Below are 16512 nucleotides of genomic sequence, written 5' to 3' on the forward strand. Positions count from 1 at the left end.
ATATGGTCAAATTTTGCCCTCAGATACCCATGTGAATCTCATATTGGAAACAATTAAAGTTACATGTGTATATCAGAAGATAATATTTAATCCTTGTTTTTATTTTAGAATTCCTTGTTCACTTAGAGAAAGTTATCAAAGAAGCATCTACTAGTACATTAGAAAAGATAGTCAAGAAATAGTTGCATCAGCATCTCTGCTTCTCTCACAAACTCCTTTTTGTTGTCAGAGACAAATTCTGCACTCAGGACTCTGGACATATGTTAGTATCAGTGGGTGCGTCTACACATGCATTTTACTGCAGAGTTGACTAACCAGCTCCACAGTAAAGCATCACTGTATCCAGTTTACTTCACAAGCCCAGACAAAATACTTTGCTTACCAGAGTGTAAGGAAAGGTACTAAATGAGCAAGTACTAAATGACTGCGCAGTACCAAATGGGCAGTCCAGGGCACACATAGACACATCTAGCGATTACCTAAAGGTGCACAGAGAGTAAAATGAGTCTGGATTCAAGCTTCAGATGTTTTAACCAACATATCACATTCCTGTCTTCATAAAAACATTACAGGTTCTTCATTTCTTCTTCATTTGCTCATACTAACTTTTCAAGAAAGGGCTAAGGGTCTGTTATCACTATGCTATTCATAGGCCAGATCTATCAAAGAGCACTCTTTAACTTTTCTAAAATTGCTGTTCAGACATCAGATTGTAGAGTTGGTCTCTATTCCACACCTCTGACAACAGTAACCATATTGTTATGATTCCTAGAGGTAATGATAATGATGATCTTAACTAAGCAAAATGTGGACAAAGGAAATATAATCTTTATTTAAAAAATAGGAAACCAAAATAGAGTGAGTGGTACCTGTGGTTTATATATAAATCTGTCTGAGAAAGGAATTAAGGTACAATAATCCTGTGATTCTGTCCTGTGCCTTGAATATCAAAACATCCTTTCTCCCATTGTAATTTTTCAGAGGTGGATTGATTCCCCTGTCTCTGGAATTCTCTTCTACTCACAAGTTTCAGTTTGTACTAGCAATAACATTCAGGCTTTTTCATAACCAGATGTGCTTGGCTCTTATCTATTTCTCAGAAACTCGTACTATATATTTTACACAAGATGCAACATCACCGTAGTGATGAGCTATGGCGACACAGCTTGTCGCTACGGTGATGTAGCACTGGTGGGCACAAACCATGATGCTGCCACTACTGCACAGTAGCAATGAGCTACTACACAGCAGCTCATTGCTACTGTCCAGTAGGGCTGGAAAAGACCCATGCACCACAGCTGTGGTGGAATTGCCTTGCAATCCTTTGAACAGAAGTCCCCTGGATTGCTAGTGACCTAGCTGAACAGTTAAAACCTCTAGTGCAGCATTTCTCGATCCGTGGGTGGCAACCCAAAAGTAAATTGCAAGAATATATGAAAGGGTTGCAAACAAACTTTAAAAATGGATCAACAAACTTTAAAAATGGCCTTTCCTTTAAAGGAGAAACACATACAAAAGGCTGCTTGGGGCCCGGGGGCAGGGGGCACTGGGTTGGGAGTGAGGGGCACTGGGTCAGGACCGGCCATCAATGTTTACAAATGGGTCCTGGTACGAAAAAGGTTGAGAACCACTGCCCTAGTGGACCTGGCTGTACTGTGGATCTGTAAAGTTTGTGCATCTGTTGTTTCATTTACTGCATACATTTACAGTGACCCTGGGTATGACCATAAACTGCGTCTGACTGGAGGGCCTGGTAGCAATGTGATGGGGCTATTCATGGTGGGCTAGCTGCTATAAAATACCACAATATTGCAACCTCCAGAGTAAGGTGAGTATAGGGTGCCTCAAAACCCTAGTCCCCACTGGCTTGTGGGTACTCCTTGGTTGGAGAAAGGCTAAGGGTAATGTACCTTCACTGAAGCATTAGGCAGTCAGCAGCAATTCTTATCTGTTTCTCTCTTGCAGAAGCTACAACTATTGAGGCACTGAATGTCTAGACTCGGTCTGGCCTTTGGATTCTGTCTCAATGGTCTAAAGGGGGAATGGAAGGTCTTGGGCAGCCTCCACTCCTCCATACTCTTGCCTAGGTATATGCGTTGAAGGCCTTGGTGTGATGGTCACAGGACTTCATACAAGTGGATTCATCAGGCATTTAACTAGACCTCTTGAGCATACACCATTATCCAGAGGATTGACAGTTGCCTACATTTATAAATATGATACAGACTTTGTACAGATTTGGCAGGTCATCTGATCAATGTGGCTCTGTAAATAAACATTCAAGGGTACTAAAAAAGCCACACTATGCATAATTGGGCACATCTACATGCGTGCTTTACTGCAGTTGACTAATTAGCTGTACAGCAAAGTGCCACAGTCTACACGTGCACCCCTATTAGGACACAGTAAAAACTCCTCCATAGACAAGTACTATCCTATGGTGGAGTACTTACATGCACTGAAACTCACATGTAGACTATGACCTGGGCTGGCTAGGGCATGAAGGTGCTATAGTTTGGGGTTGCCTGCCAGCTAGTCCTGCACTATAGTACCTTTGTTCCCCAGCCATCCCCTCTGCTGCCCAATGCCACTACCCAGAGCCTGGGGCTGACCCTTGGGCTCCCTGCTCCACATCAGCTGCTCCCAGGTACAGCATTTTCATGTGCACCCAGGGCTGTCCCAGACCAAAATGCTGTGGTCCTGAGCACACGTGAAGGCACTGCACCTGGGAGCAGCTGACTCCAGAGTGAACTGCACTGGGGTTTATTCAGGTGCATTAATAGCACATGTAGATGAGCCCATTAAGTGTTATCCTTTGCAGCAAAATTGAGTCAGGATTTGGCCTTTAAACCTTCTTTGCAATATGAAACTTCAGTCCAGTAAGACTAAATGGCACTTGTGATCAAGTCTTAAGGCTCCAATCCTGGTTCACCTACTCCATGGAGGAAGAATAACAGACTACCTCCTCAGACTGCTGCATATGGGAGAGGTGAGGAAGACTTCCAGCCTCCAAGTAGAGATAGGTGTTAGGTACCCTCTTGAAGAGAGGTAGCCTAGTAAGTTGAAGGGACTAAGTGACACAATCAAGTACTTGTAGGGCCTGTACATATCTATCTAATTACTTTCCTTAACTTTATGTAAGTTATATATATGGAGATGACCTGGGGGGAGGTGGGTAGCGGAGTCCCCCAGGGCTTGGTCCTGGGGCCTGCGCTGTTCAATTTCTTCATCAGCGATCTGGATGATGGGGTGGAAAGTAACCTGTTTAAATTTGCTGATGACACCAAAATTTGGGGGGAGGTGAGCACGCTAGCAGGGAGGGAGAGATTGCAGAGGGATCTGGATAGGTTACAGGGGTGGGCTAACAGGAACAGGATGCGTTTCAATACGGACAAGTGCAGGGTGCTGCACTTGGGCAGTAGGAACCAGCAGCACACTTACACAATGGGGAACTCCCTACTTGAGAGCACGGAGGCAGAAAGAGATCTTGGAGTCATTATTGACTCCAAGATGAACATGGGCCGACAATGCGAGGTCATGGTTGGCAGGGCTAACCGGACCTTGTCGTGCATCCACAGGTGCATCTCGAGTAGAGCCAAGGAGGTGATCCTCCCCCTCTACGCGACGCTGGTCAGGCCACAGCTGGAGTATTGTGTCCAGTTCTGTGCGCCCCATTTCAAGAGGGATGTGGACAACATGGAGAGGGTCCAGAGGAGGGCCACCCGCATGATCCGGGGACAACAGGGCAGACCCTACAGTGAGAGACTGCGGGACCTGAACCTATTCAGCCTCCACAAGAGAAGGCTGAGGGGGGACCTGGTGACCGTCTATAAACTCACTAGGGGGGACCAGAAGGGTTTGGGGGAGACGCTGTTTCCCCTAGCGCCCGCTGGCATAACAAGGAGTAATGGGCACAAGTTGATGGAGAGGAGGTATAGATTGGACATCCGCAAAAACTACTTCACAGTTAGGGCGGCTAGGAGCTGGAACCAACTTCCAAGGGAAGTGGTGCTGGCCCCTACCCTGGGGGTCTTTAAGAAGAGGCTGGATGCCTACCTGGCTGGACTCATTTGAGTCCCGTTTCTTGTTTTGGGGTTTTGTTGTTCTCCCGCCCTGGCGGGGGGTCGGGCTAGAAGATCTACTAGGCCCCTTCCGACCCTAAATCTATGAAACTATGAAACTATGTTCCAGATATACTCCTGCATGTGTACTGGAGAGACACATAGTCGAATCAAAACATACACATGATGTCATATGAATCTGTGAGTTGCAGAACTCATGTCTTCCAAATCAATTGCTTTTTAAACAAATGTTGTGAAGTTGGTGCAAACTGGTGTGTCCCATCTTGAAATTGGTGAACCACAGACTGAATTTCAGCTGCATTCTCTACACAGAGGCTGCGTCTACAAAAGATGCTGACTGTGCAGTTGTTACTACACAGTCATTTACTGCTTGTATAAGCAAGTATTAAATACTAACTGGAGTTACTGTGCAGTAGCCTTGCCAAATGGCTTTTAGGTGATGCTGACTGCACAGTCGCTTGTTACTACTGTGCAGTATCATCACGTCACACTTTGTGCCACACAACACTACTGCACATTAGTAACAAAATACTGCACAGTCAGCATCTCATGTAGATGTCACCAGAGGACCACATAGGACCTATTTAATCTAATCTAAAATCTTGTTCTATCTTCTGATATCTCCTGCTTGATGTCCAACCATCTTTTTAACTTGACATAACCAAACACCATGCCATGCCCTCCTTTCTGTCCTTGCTGGTAAATCTTTTATCCAGGACTTCATTGTGTGCCTCAGATACTGCAATTTGTAGTTCTCTGGCCATGACAAATTCAATCTTGCCCACTTACATTCACTCAAACCACTATTGCAAATATAATTGTCCTGGCTTTGATCACATCATCCCTCTCCATATCCTGCTATCAGTTTCCTCTTTTCCACTGCATCAACAGGGACTACTCACTTTCCCTACCTATCAACGTACCTTCAGGCTTCCAATGTAGCCCCTCAAGCACAGGAAGAGTTTTCTATGTGCATCTGCAAAGCTATCTCATTATGCTCCTTCAAATCCCGCCTTAAATCTCTCCTTTGTTGCTATGTCTACAAAAGTACAACAATGTTTAGGAAGCCAGTGTACTATTTCACAGATTTCACAGACATTAGGGCTGGAAGGGACCCTGGAAGATCATTGAATCCAGCCCTCTGCCCCAGGGGCAGGAAGTCAGCTGGGGTCATAGGATCCCAGCAATATAAGCATCCAAATTTCTCTTGAAGGCATTCAGTGTAGATGCTTAAACCACCTCCAATGGCAGGCTATTCCAGACCTTGGGGGCTCGGACAGTAAAGAAATTCTTTTTTATGTCCAGCCTGAAACGGTCTTGCAGTAGTTTATAACCATTCAACCTTGTCATCCCCTGGGGCGCTCTGGTGAACAAACATTCCCCCAGATCCTGGTGAACACCCCTGATAAACTTATAGGTGGCCATCAGATCGCCCCTGAGCCTGCTTTTTTCCAGGCTAAAGAGTCCCATAGCTCTCAGCCTGTTGTCATAAGGTCTGTTTTCCTGACTTCTGATCATGCGCGTGGCTGTTCTCTGGACTCTCTCAAGCTTCTCCATATCCTTTTTGAATTGTGGAGCCCAAACCTGGATGCAGTACTCCAGCTGCGGCCTCACCAAGGCCAAGTACAATGGGAGAATGACGTCCCGGGATTTACTTGAGAAGCATCTATGGATGCAAGCCAGCGTTTTGCTTGCTTTACCAGCCGCAGCATCACATTGAAGGCTCATGTCCATCTTGTGGATGAACTATGATCACTGCTTTTCAACCTGACCAATATTGTCTCATCATTTTTTCTGATCCCCTGGGCTGCCTCTCTAGCTCTATTGGTTACTTTTTGACTTACTCTTAGAATATAAGCTCTGGAGACTATCTATTTGTGGCGTGCATATAAGAGTGAGCTCTTGGTTTACGAATGTGGTCCCTAGGGGCTACCTCAACTACAATTTATAAATATATTTAAGTGCACTACATTAACTAAACTGATGTAATATAGTTTAACCAAAGCACCTTTTGTGTACAAACTGAAGACTCAATTAACACTTAACGCTATAAGCAACAATACCTGTACTGGCGATGGGATAGAGTAGCTGATCTAATAATAATAATCTTTTATTTTTGATTACTTTGTAAACAATGTACTAACTGCTGTACATACTATGAACCTATTTCTTGTAATGTAGACATTCTGAGCAGCAAAAGTCATGCACTAATTTCTATAATAATGTTGTAAACTCACCTGCACAATAGGCACTGCAGCCAGTTATGGTTGCTATGAGAACTATGACCTTATATTTCCTCTCGAGTTCCATAACCTAGTGAAAACAAATAATACAATTGAACTGGTATCATTCACATAAAAGTTATGCTTACAGTTATCATAGTAGAAAATTATGTAGAAAAAGGTATCAACAAAGAACAATCATGAATGCTCAGCTGAGTTCTTTGCATTAAAGCAGAGCAACTGTTTTGCAGCGTTTTTTGGAGGCATAGAGCACATAATAAATCAAATTATTTTAGAGATGGGAAGAAATGTTTAATGTCGAAACGCCCAAATATGTTTTGATTGATCAATTCCAGGAGCAGATCCAATGGGGTGCAGCGGTGCAGTTGCACCTCTCCCCACTTTAATACCCGTGCAACCTAAACTTTAAAACCAACTACTGGGAAGAGGACCGGCATTTCTATTCAGGCAGTGCTGAGATAGTCAATTGACTTCTCAGGCAGTACTGAAAGAGTTGGTGGCTCATTGCCCTCTCTGTGATTCAAGCTAATTTCTATCAACTCCTTGGGTATTAGTGACCCTCTGTACTTTTTTAAGGGTCTTGATCTTCCACTGTTCAAAACTACCCTTTTTTCTGCAATTTTGCTGTCTGTTAGCCATTCCTGATATGTCACTCTCCTATTTCACAGACTTCAGACTATTTTCAGCTCAAGTTAAAAAACTTAATTCAGGTATGGTAATATTAAGTAAGGTGTAGAATTGGCTGACAGTGAAGAATTGGACTGTCAAGATGCTCAAGAATGCTATATTTTGTTTTATGAATCTAAATAAGAGACATACATGTAACTGTAATGACTACAGGACTAATGACACAATATCTTTAGATTATTTTGACTATTTTTGCCTAGTTTTGTTTTTTTTAACTTTATCTATAACCTAGCAACTTAGTGCACATTCTAACAGTTATATTTTTATTTTTTCTTAATAATATAGTGTTTCCCCCCTAGCATATTAGTAAAGCATCTAGTCTGTCTTTAACTTGAAAAAAATACGTGTTCTGTTACGTGTGATGATCTGCCATACCATTTCCTTCCTATTTTTCCAAATTCTGAATCTACCCATCTTCAATTCTAATTAGATGAGTCTGCCACCCTTTCTTGGATTGCTTCTTTGTGAGTCACTAAATGGAGATGGCAGAATCAGGTGTACCAAATAGCAAATTTTACCAGCCTGGCTGCCACTCCCACTGTCTTCTGTTACCTGGGAGCCATCCAAATATTACTGGGCTTTAATTTGCCTGAACCCAAAAAGGGAGAAGAAACCAGATGACATTACCACCTTTCCTTTTTTTTTTCTCTTTCCAGTCATCCCTTTTGGCCCTTCTATGTTTGGGTAATGCTACACTGATAGTTAAGTATACACCCATGCCTATGCCTGTGCCCCTACCACCTATCTATCCACATTGAAAATAACTATATTTATGTTTAGAGCAACTATCCACTGTAGGCCTCACAACTTCTGCTCACTCTTGGGGTATGTAAACATTTTTCAGTAGCTGCCTGTGTACATACACAATCTGTGGTGTGCTTGGAGGGAAGGCATGGACTGTAGGACCCATGCCCAAAGAGTCCTTCACCAGCCATTCCATGATTCACTGTTCCTGTTTCTTCTGGTCTTTCTGCACTCATTTCCCACTTCTACTGCCTAGAAACTAGGTGGAATGTTATCATTCTCTTGTTGGCTATTTAACCTCTCATTTGCAGACTGTGAGCAGTGCTTGTGTGTCCTTGGAGCTTCTGGGAGCTACATTATTTTAATGGGTATTATTTTTCGAATGTCAAGGTCTGAGGGCACAGCCAGCCCACTACCAAGCCTAATCAAATAGAGGGACAAAAGGAGGGACAAAAGGAGGGACAAAAGACAATGACATTGTATCTGAAATGCAGCAGGAAGGCATGCAATTACACAAACATCTATGGAGACAGGAAGACCAGGAGCAGCAAGAGAAGAAAGTTTGGAATGAAAGAAACTTCAGGAGGCAGCAAGTCCATACATTCTGGCAAGTGGTCCAAAGCAGATGTGAGCCTCTGTAGACTTTACTGTAGAGGTTGGCAGTGTCCACAGAGCTAGGCGAGGCCTTTGTATAGAATGCAAAATGCTTGTGCAGATTGCTGTACTTGCCTCTTTCCATATTCACGTTGCACAAGAACACATTTCACATCACCAGTTCTCTAGCCTCTGGCTAAGATCAAGAGATGATCGATAGGTGGCATGGGCAGACTGAGGGCATCTCAACTTCCAAGCCTCTGGGTAGAACACCTACCTAGATATGGGGATTATTTGAACTCCCAGTCCTATGGGTCTGGGAGGGAGGGTACAGGCTCAGCTGTAGTTTTATGGCCCATGGATCTTTGTAGATACAGTTACTGAGCTTTTCTCAATCGAATTTGGAACATAATTGGTACTTGGATTAGATTTAAAAACAAACAAACACACAGAAAAACACAAGGTGCTACAGGAGGTAGAACTGGTAGTTGTCTGCTGGACCCTGAACAGCCTGAGGAATTCAGGGAACCAAGCAATCCCCTCTCACGTCCCACCTCCACCACACTACATCCAACCAATCAGCAGAGATAGAAGAGGGAAAAAGAACAAGGTGAGTAGAACAGGTAGCACAGACATTGCCTGCATTCTCTTCTTGTATTTTAATGTAATATAATTCTTGCACTTTAATTTAATTTAATTAGTTTACTTGGTTCATAGAGCACTTTGGTTCGATATGATTTGGTTTCTTTAGCTTACTCGGAATTTCTGTGTGATTTGGTTTTCTTATTGTTCTATAATTTTTTTTAAAAAGCTATGGTTTGGGGTAGCCAGGTCTCACTGAACACTTGTTAAGTTATTCAGTGTTTATGTTTTTGAGTTTTACAAAGTCTGTTATTTGCTGAAACTGTTAATAATGGCCTCTCAATTGTAGTGAAAGGGAAGCTGTGACCTTGCAAAAAAGATTTTAATGAAGTATAAAAATAGAGCAAACGATCAACGCCATCCATTGAAATGGCACCCATTTCCACAAACTCTCTGGGGTACATAATTCAGTAGACCTTACCAATACAAAACCATGAAATTCATCACAGAAGAAATTAAATTCCTGCATCCTAGAGGTTTAGGGAAAAATTACAATGAGCAATTCTAAGTCAGGAACCTGTAAAATAACATCTGAAGGCAGGTGGCTCATTAGAGCCTCTACACGTGACATCCCCAACCTTTGACTTCAAGCCTGTATTTACGGAGGTGCTTTCCAGTTGTTGGAATTGGCCATGAAATCCGTTATTGTCTAGCTTCCAGGCAGTGTGAGAATACTGGCCACAAGCTTAGCTGTACAGAGTAGTAGGCCACAGAAACATGTACAGTGTTTAGTATGTTGGCATTCAAACATGTTTAGATTCAGTATCATCTAGCGTTCAGTTCTCCAAGTGTTCTATCACCATTCTGCAACTGGAAAGGAATTGTCTGAATGGTAAGGTTATAGCTTGATGAGAGAGGATAGCTGAGATCTACCAAACTAATTTTTGCCTAGTTGTGGTTTTTACATATCTCATGTGTAAAAAATGTCATTAGGAGAGAATAAAGTTTCAGGCTCTCCAAGCCTGATCTCTCGTGCAACTTGCTGGTGGTTTTCACATTTTAATGTATGAACCTTCTTCAGAAAAGTTTAGCAAGCTTTACAGAACATGGAATACTACTTTTAGTTAATAAATGTGTTTGCTGCTACAGGAGAATAGGCTGGGCACTTCCTCACACAAGTCCATAAAGGTTGCCTCTTCCTAGTTATTATATCTCTGAAAAACGATATGATCCTATTTCGCTGTGTTAGTTCTGTTCCATAAATGCCAGTGAACCCTTGGACTTATGATGCATACTTTAATGGCTATTTTGCCCTTCAAATCTGTACAGCTGATTGCTTGCTGCCATCTGTATCCTTTCAGGTCTTTGTGAATCTGTGAAAGTCCTACAATGTCACACATCATGCCTGCCCATAACCTGAGCAACTGGGTCACAGTAATTTCAGGCCACTACAAATACACGTAACTGTGAAATGCCCTCGGCCAACAAAGCTGTATACAAAGACAGGCTATGTAATGTCCTTCTTCAAAGCCAGGTGCAATACCAGTCGAACGTCTACTCTTTGGGCCTTTGACAAAGGGCATTTCATCCTGCAATGGACCCTAGACCTGTTTCTAGGACTCTGCTTGGCATGGCACGTAGGAACCTGGGAACATTGCATTTCTCTCAAGCGCCAAGAATCAGTGTGGTTGATCTGACGCAACAGTGTAGAAGGGTGAAGGGAGTGGTCACATCAGAGGCTTGCAGACTGAGCCACAGAGCACATCAGCATCCATCAGTGGTTCCCAGTAGACCAGTGGTTTCCAAAAGAGGGGCTGCAACCCCAAATGGGACTGTAGCCCTTATAAGTAGGGTTATGAGTCCTATTGACAGTCACTAACTCCAGAGTCAGGTGGAACTGGTATCACATCTAGTTATGAGTGACTAGAAGTTGTTTTGCAACCCCTGAATAGGACTGCAAAATATTAGGAACAGCTAGGATATACATACCATCATGAGAGCTTGGTTTAGCTACAAGATAAATCAACCTTTTACAATAGTCGTGGAAGGCAGTAATAAGAATGGTGACAAGTATAAGCTGCATTTTTTTTAATCTTGGGGGTGTTTGTTATAGCTATGTTGATATAAGACCATAGGCAGACAAGGTTCTTTGGGTAGATGTGATATCTTTTATTAGACCAACCAAATAGTTTGGGGAAAAAAATTCTTTGCAAGCTTTTGGGCACAAACACCCTTCTTCAGGAACAGGGAGAGTCTGCTGGTGTTTGTGTGCTCTCCAGGGTGGAATAACAGTGTAAGCCAATATGTAAAATGTAGGTCTGTGAAAATGCAAATGCATGGCATGGAAGTTCAGAGTGGATGGGAAACAATATGTGCAAGACAGGTATGTGGTGGGGGGAAAAGGGGGAATGTTAACCTGGAGACAGAATGTAGCTGGTAAAATGTAGAGAGGTTACTTGGGGTTATCGGATGGCAGGCAAGTTATAATGTGCCATAAATCCAATGTCTGTATTCAGTCCATGATTTTTTGTATCCTGTAGATTTATAAAGTGAAGCTCATAGACTCATCTACAAAAGCTGTTTTGTAAATTCCCTTTGAGGATTAGAACTGAGAGATTGGAGAGAGAGTGGTTGTCTTGTGAAAAGTGTGCGCCCACAAGTAATTGGGTATTTTTGTCTTTGATAGATGTTTGGTGTATATTCATTCTGGTACGCAGTTGTTGTCTGGTTTCTCCTATGTATTTTCCATCAAGGCATTCAGTATTACATTTCTGGAGGTGCAGGTATAAAATACAGGAATGCTGATGTTTCTGTGGTAGGATGTAGTAATTGTGAGGGTGGTGGAGATATGCTTGCAGGTTTTATATTTCTTGTCCTGACATGGTCTAGATCCATTTGGTGTGCTTTGGGCCATAGGAAGTTTTCTTCTGGTGATGAGTTTGGTGAGGTTCAGTGCTTGTCTAAAGGCTAAGATGTGTGGTTCTGGAAAAATCTCTTTAAGAATTGGGTCTTCTTCTTGGGAGCCATGGGACTCTTCAGCCTGGAAAAGCGCAGACTCTGGGGTGATCTGGTGGCCACCTATAAGTTTATCAGGGGTGCTCACCAGGATCTGGGGGAACATCTGTTCACCAGAGCTCCCCAAGGGATGACAAGGTCAAATGGTCACAAACTTCTCCATGACCGTTTCAGGCTGGACATAAGGAAGAACTTCTATACTATCCGAGCCCCCAGGGTCTGGAATAGACTAACACCAGAGGTGGTTCAAGCACCTACTTCGAACACCTTCAAGAGACATTTGGATGTTTATCTTGCTGGGATCCTATGATCCCTGCTGACTTCCTGCCCCTGGGTCAGGGGGGCTTGACTCAATGATCTTCCGAGGTCCCTTCCAGCCTGAATGTCTATGAAATCTATGAATCTTCATAGTTTCATAGTTTCATAGATTTAGGGTTGGAAGGGACCTAGTAGATCTTCTAGCCCGACCCCCCGCCAGGGCGGGAGAACAACAAAACCCCAAAACAAGAAACAGGACTCAAATGAGTCCAGCCAGGTAGGCATCCAGCCTCTTCTTAAAGACCCCCAGGGTAGGGGCCAGCACCACTTCCCTTGGAAGTTGGTTCCAGCTCCTAGCCGCCCTAACTGTGAAGTAGTTTTTGCGGATGTCCAATCTATACCTCCTCTCCATCAACTTGTGCCCATTACTCCTTGTTATGCCAGCGGGCGCTAGGGGAAACAGCGTCTCCCCCAAACCCCTCTGGTCCCCCCTAGTGAGTCTATAGACAGTCACCAGGTCCCCCCTCAGCCTTCTCTTGTGGAGGCTGAATAGGTTCAGGTCCCGCAGTCTCTCACTGTAGAGTCTGCCCTGTTGTCCCTGGATCATGCGGGTGGCCCTCCTCTGGACCCTCTCCATATTGTCCACATCCCTCTTGAACTGGGGCGCACAGAACTGGACACAATACTCCAGCTGTGGCCTGACCAGCGTCGCGTAGAGGGGGAGGATCACCTCCTTGGCTCTACTCGAGATGCACCTGTGGATGCACGACAAGGTCCGGTTAGCCCTGCCAACCATGACCTCGCATTGTCGGCCCATGTTCATCTTGGAGTCAATAATGACTCCAAGATCTCTTTCTGCCTCCGTGCTCTCAAGTAGGGAGTTCCCCATTGTGTAAGTGCGCTGCTGGTTCCGTCTGCAGGCGGTTGCTGATCGCTGCTGGCTGCTGCCAATGCTGCCGGCGGCATCTGTGGGTAGGCACCTCAGCTTATCTTGTATGGGTTGCAATTGTTTGAGGATTTCCTGTATAGGTTCCAGGGAAGGGTGGTATGTCATAATTAATGGTGTGTGATTTGTGAGGATTTTTTTTTTTGTACTGCAGCAATTCTTCATGTAGTATCCAAGTGGCTCCTTCAAAAGTGTTTTTTAATCTTTGCTTTTCTTTTTTTGTGTTTTTGTTGCACTCCATCTTAAAGAAAGAGGGATTGGAATTCAACAACTCTACCATCTAAACTAATCATGTCTTTTTTCCTTCTAAATGGGGCAGTTAATAGCTTCTAGGAAAGTGACAGTGCATGTCCCTATAGAAGATGACAGAACAAAGGGGAACAGGAATAGGAGGTCATGTTAACCTGAAAGCCTTGCTTCCTACTTTGTATTTCAAACACTTTAACTGGTTTTATTATTGTATTTGCCTTGAATGAAAAGTTAAACAATAATATGATTGCTATAATGGAATTGCCAACGCTAGCTTGATGCAAAAGCCTGGAGGACATTTGCTTTTAAGCTTAACCTTAGCTCTGAATTTCCTGGTTTAACAAACCTTACTTTTTAGATCATTATAAATATTAACAGAATACTTTGCCATATGTAAGTCATGTGTATTATCAGTCCTTGCTTCATTTAAATGCAGTGCTTGTTTTGGACTTTGATCTAAGGGAGGTTGCTGAAGAGAGTTTGTTGTACTTCCTGCTTCTGCTTCCAGACAGAAAACAACAGGCAAAAATGATAGGCTTGCTCTGAGTTTCATGTTCTAACAATGGCCAAAAGCTCTCTTGGAGAGAGGCAGTTAGTCATCTTAGTTTGAAGTGTGGCAGGGTAGAGATGAACCTTGTAGAGTAACCAAATCAGAGATGTTGTAGCAGACGCTGTCATAAGCCTGCTGCTTAGGAAAACTTCTGCTCCGTCTCTCTGACTTAGCTAATCTATATAGGACCCTGTTACATCATCATGTAGCTAGAATCCAGCTATGAAGTTGTTACACAGTTTCAAGCACTAACTTTATAGTTGGCTGACTCTTTTTATAGCTGGCAAGTCATTTTTTTATCTCGTGATAATTACTTCGCATGGTGGCTCATCTACGTTTATTTTGCAGTGGACTAGTCACTTGCATGATATATGTAACACTTGACAACGTTGGAGGTTTTTAAGACCTGGCTGGACAAAGCCTTGGCTGGAATGATCTAGTTGGGGATGGTCCTGCTTTGAGCAGGGGGTTAGACACTAGATGACCTTCTGAGGTCCCTTCCAACCCAATTTTTATGATTCAGTGAATGCGCAGCAGCAGCCCATAGAGCAGAAAAAGTATCTTCCCTTCATCCTTGTTTACCTCTCACTCACAATGACATTTTCCTGCTGTCCCAGCCATCCTGGAGAGTCACTGAGGAGGTACTGAACCTCTCAGTGAGATTTGGAGGCTGTCTCAAGTCCACTACAAGCGAGCTCCAGCCCAGAGGCACAGCTTGAGTGGAGGGTTACAAAGCTAGGGTATTAGGTCTATGTTGTGTCAGGGTTGATCTTACGTTGAGTTTATAGGGTGGTTGTATGGGACGGTTTGGATAGGACTGATCCTGTCTCAAGCAGGGAGTCGCACTGGATTCTCTCTGGCAGTCCCTTCCAGCCTGACCTCTCTGACTCTGTGACATGAGAGCTGTGAGGTGATAAGGGGTTGTTGATTGTAGCTGTGCTGGTCTAAGGCAGGGGTGGGTAAAATGCAGCCCATGGGCCAGATGTGGCCCACCAAGCCATTCTATCTGGTCCATGGGGCCCCTAAAAAATTTAGAAAATTAATATTTATCTGCCCTGGCTGCCTGTCACGTGGCCCTCAATGGCTTACCAAAACTCAGTAAGCAGCTCTCTGCCCGAAATAATTGCCCGCCCCTGGTCTAAGGACGCAGGCAGACAAGGTTCTTTGGGTGAACGTGATATTGCTTCTCAGCCTCTTGTGGGCTAAGATTGAGTGTGCAAATACCTGAAGTACTGGACTAAGGTGTCTAGGATGCAGGATGCTTGCCTGTAGTATCTGGGGGCATCCAAACCCCAAGACCTCTGGGCTTTGGCGAGCCTGTAGGTCTGGGAGTACAGGCAACCCCCACTTAGTGGTCTTAATTGGTTCCTGAAAAACCGAGCGTTAAGTGAGACGAGCATTAGGCAAAACCGAAAGTATTTGAGACCCAAGATGGTGACAGCAAGTTTTTTTAATGATCCAAGATGGCAACTGTGAGCGTTATAACGAAACTTGCTGAGCACTAAGTGGAATCAGGCATCAATTTATAATGAAAGTCATAGCAAAATAGCACTAAGCAAAACAGCATTAAGCAGGGGTTGCTTGTATCTGAAGTCCCAGATCATATAGGTTCTTTGGGTAAATGCAATATCTTTTATTAGACCAACTAAATAGTTTGGACAAAATTTTCTTTACAAACTTTCAGGCACAAACACCCTTCTTCAGGCACTGAGAGAGTCTGTTGGTGTTTGTGTGCTCTTCTGGGTGGAATAGAAGTATAAGCCAATATGCAAAATGCAGGTCTGTGAAAATGCAAATATGTGGCAGGATGCTTACCAGTTGCAGTGCCACACACGGCGTTTAAAACAATGGAGTTGTGCTCACTGGTGACGTGTAGGGGATGCACGGGGTGCACACGCACCCCGTGACTGGCCACCGCCACATGCTTGTGGTGCCTGGGGGCAGTCGCTGCTTGCCACCACCACCCCCCCGCCACCAACCAACACTGCTGGTGGCGTCTGCAGGCGGTTGCTGATCGCTGCTGGCTGCTGCCAATGCTGCTGGCAGCATCTGTGGGTAGGCACCTCAGCTGCTGACATTGCTGCCACCACCTGCGGGAGCTCCCACCATGCCCCCCCAGCCTCTGCAACCACACATTGTTCAGCTGTGCCTGCTCCATCGATGCCATCCAGTTCTGCTCAGGCTTTTGGGTTTGGCTCATTTGACCTGGAACACGAGAGAGAGAGAGAGAAAGAGAGAGTGTCTTTAAAAAGCAGTATCTTTGGCAGGCATTTGTGCAAAGCAACAATTTTCCCGACTCCTGAGTTGATCTAAAAGCTACCGCAGCTGCCCTCGCCTGCCTGTGCGGTGATAAGGGCAAGCTCAGGCCCGAGCTGCTGCCCCCCCCCCGCTCTCCCTATCTGGCTGCTACCCTGCAAGGATGTCACGACTGGGTTGGGAAAGGGCCGCTCCTGCCCCGCTGGTGCCCCTTCCCGCCCGGCTCCTGGAGCAGGGGGCGCGTGAGGGAGAAAACACCACCCCCCCTGCCTCCCCGCGGCGCTGCCCGGGGACTCGGACGCCGGC

Source organism: Gavialis gangeticus, unplaced genomic scaffold (genome assembly GCF_001723915.1).
Source record: "Gavialis gangeticus isolate Ggan-Ray unplaced genomic scaffold, GavGan_comp1, whole genome shotgun sequence".
Lineage (NCBI taxonomy): Eukaryota > Metazoa > Chordata > Crocodylia > Gavialidae > Gavialis > Gavialis gangeticus.